Raw genomic sequence first — 3,413 nt, forward strand, 5'->3', positions numbered from 1 at the left:
CAGATAAAATTCACCATTTTATTCTAGGCTCTTCTTCATTGGGAGATTTTTAATTACTGATTCCATCTAATTACTATAAATGGTCTGTTCAGATTTTCTATTTTTTTTTCCTGATTCAGTCACAGAGGCTACATTTCTAAGAATTTTTTTTACAACGCTGAGAAAAGGATGTTTTATTATCTTAACTTGACCATAAATTAAAATTATTATTTATAAAAGTTATATAAATGCAACTGATTATCTTTAAAGTCTCAAAGAGCCAAATACAAATAAGGCACAGAAAATTAAATGAGTTTTAAAAATTTCTGACATATTTCTTCCACACATAATCACTGGAAGAATCATTGCAATAATTACCCAAAGCGATACTAAAGGTAACAAAAGAGATGTTTGGTCATAAATGTAAATTCAAATGTACAGTGTATCTACAATAATAGATCAAAGTGTACCTGCAATTTCTAACAGTAATAAACATGTTAGTTTGCAATACTGTATTCTTCAAAGAAATAAGCAAGCAGATCAAGGATAAAATGTTGGATAGTCTTATCAACCAGGCCACCTTTCAAGACCGTTTTTCAGGGTAGTGTTCTACATATGTAACTGAACTGTTTGTTATTATTCTAGAGCCAGTACTTTATTTGCAGAGTCTGCACATCAAAATATAACAAATAATCACACATCAGGATTGGTAGGAATACCAAGTATTATTTCACAACTGCCATTATGTGTTTCTTCTCTGACACAATTGCCATGATCCAGGCTTGCTATGTTTGAGACAATTCACCTCCTTTCATCAGCGAGCTTCCTTCATGATCTGCTGTTCCCGGATCTGGCTGTAGATGGATTTTAGTAGATGCCGGTGATGAGCAATGCATTTTATATGAGGATGATGTTGAAATTTCTCCTTCAACTTCTGGTTATAATCTTTGGCTGCTTTTTCTCGTGATGTAAGCACACCCAATTTTCCAGAAGCATTAGCTTTCCATAGACGTATGTTCATTTCATCAGATCCACACATACTATATTTGCTGTCAGAAGTCCATTTTACACAGATAACATGTTGCATTCTCTTTGTGTGATAGACTTCCCTGCTTCTACTTTTGTCCACCGGAAAGATACGAATAGATTTATCAAAACTAGCAGACACAAACTCTTTCCCAGTGGAAGAGTAATCCACATCAAGCACTGCAGACACAAGATCCATATGTACCATTACAGGAGTGTCCAGCACACGCATATCAGATGTATACAAGTTGTAATCTTCATTTGCTGCAGTAAAAATGAAAGCTTCCATAGGATTCCAACAAATTCTATTTGTTCTCCTATCTAAGATGACCTTTTTCAGGGGAGTAGCTTGCCTTATATCATATAGTACTATATTCCTGTTAGAAGCACAACTTCCCAAGAGAAATGTCTCAATTGGGTTAAATTTAACACTACTAATACTGTTGAATCCCCAGGTCATCGAACATACAGGCCTTGTTCTTTGTTCATCCCAAATGTCTACTTGCTGTCCACATGTGGCAGAAACCGCTTCTTTCCAGTGATGATCAATTCCCGTACATGCTGCCTTTCCTAATATTGTATGCAATGTTTCTTCTTCTTTTCCATAGCCCAGTCCATCCATTTTCCATTGCTTCACAGTTTTGTCATCACCAACAGTAAAAAAAAAAGAAGTCCTACAAAAGCGAGTACATCTTCCTCATACAAAACCTTCATGATCTTGTATTGTACGGATACATTTCCGTTTAGTCAAGTTCCATATCCTAACCTCTCTATCACATGCCCCAGAAAGAACAGTAGCCAGGGTCTTTGGATGCTTTGCCAAGCAAATGACTCCATCTCAGTGACCATCCAGAGAAGCAAGGAATGGTTTTGCAAATACACGTTCCAGTTTGGTAGCATTTAAAGCTCTTACATATTCTTGTGGGACCTCAAAAGTATGTAAGGTAGGATCATAGTTTCTTGGAACTCTTTGTAAGTCCAGCTTGGTTTTGTGGACATAGTTGTCCAGCTCTGGCTCAGCATCTTCACCTTCATTTTGGCTGCGAGTTGCCCCTGACCCCCCAAGGCTTTCCTCCGACTTTGGGTTACCACCGCCTCCTCCACATTTCTAAGAATTTTTCCATTTCTTTTAGGTTGTCCAGTTTGTTGGCATACAGTTGTTCATAGTGGATTTTTATTTCAGTTGAATCAGTTATTTTTCAGTTATGTTTCATTTTTAATTGTTAATTTTGGTCTTCTTTTTTCTAGTTGTTTTCACTAACATTTTGTCATTCTGTTTATCCTTTCAAAAATCAACTGGTTAATTTTTATTGTTCTCCTGTATTCTATATTTTTCTGCTCTAATCTTTAACTTTTTGCTAACTTTGGCCTCAATTTGTCTTTTTTCTGGCTCCTTGAGGTATAGAGTTCCTATGTTTGAGATCTTGTTTCTTAATGTAGGTGTCTATTGCTACAAACTTCCATCTTAGAAACTTGTCCTGCATCCTGTTAGATTCGCTGTGTTTTGTTTATATTTTGTTTTGCCTCAAGATATTTTTTAATGACACTGTAATTTCTTCTCTGATCCATCGATTGTTAGGGGAGTGTTTAATTTCCATGTATGTATGAATTTTTCACTTTTCCTTATGCTTTCAAATTTCATACCATTGTGGTCAGAAAAGGTACTTGGTATGAGTTAATCTTTTTAAATTTGTTAAGACTTGTTATGTGGCTTAACATACAGTCTATCCTAAAAAGTATTCCATGTACACTAGAAAAAGTATGTATTCTGTTGGTGTCAGAGAATGTTTTGTAAATGTCTCAGGTTCATTTTGTCTATAGTGTTGTTCACATCTGCTGTCACCTGATTGATTCTCTGAGTAATCTATGAATTTTTGTGAAAAGAGTATATTAATTCCAAATTATTACAGTATTGGTGTTTCTTTCTCCTTTTAGCTCTTAGTTTCTGCTTTATATATTTAGCTGTCCCTTTGTTGGGTTCATAAATATTTACAATTGTTCTATATTCTTAATAGATTGATCTATGTATTATGACCTTTGTTTCTTTTATGATTTTTAGTTTAAAGTCTATTCTGTCTGATATGTGTAGCTACCCCCTGTTTTATTGTTACCATTTGCTTGAAATCTCCATTTTCATCCCTTTACTCTCAGTATATATGTGCCTTTATGGCTAGAGTGAGTCTCTTGTAGGCAACATGTTTTTTTAAATCCATTCAGCCACATATATTGATGGGTAAATTTAATCAATTTACACTTAAAGCAATTATTCATAGTTAAGGACTTGCTGTTGCCTTTTTTTTTCTGGCCATTTTGTAAATTCATTGTTGTTTGTTTCACATTTAGCTGTCATTATGATTTGATATCTTTTGGTATCACTATGCTTTTACTACTTTATCATGTTACTTTGT

The 3,413-nt window shown here is 34.6% G+C and overlaps 1 pseudogene; it reads right to left on the bottom strand.

Annotated features, from left to right (window-relative positions):
* Positions 1 to 704: 704 nt before the first annotated feature.
* Positions 705 to 2,049, bottom strand: LOC116870097 (annotated as a pseudogene).
* Positions 2,050 to 3,413: the final 1,364 nt, after the last annotated feature.

The sequence above is a fragment of the Lontra canadensis genome, unplaced genomic scaffold, assembly GCF_010015895.1.
Source record: "Lontra canadensis isolate GAN:19392208 unplaced genomic scaffold, GSC_riverotter_1.0 scaffold21, whole genome shotgun sequence".
In the NCBI taxonomy this organism is placed as follows: Eukaryota; Metazoa; Chordata; class Mammalia; order Carnivora; family Mustelidae; genus Lontra; species Lontra canadensis.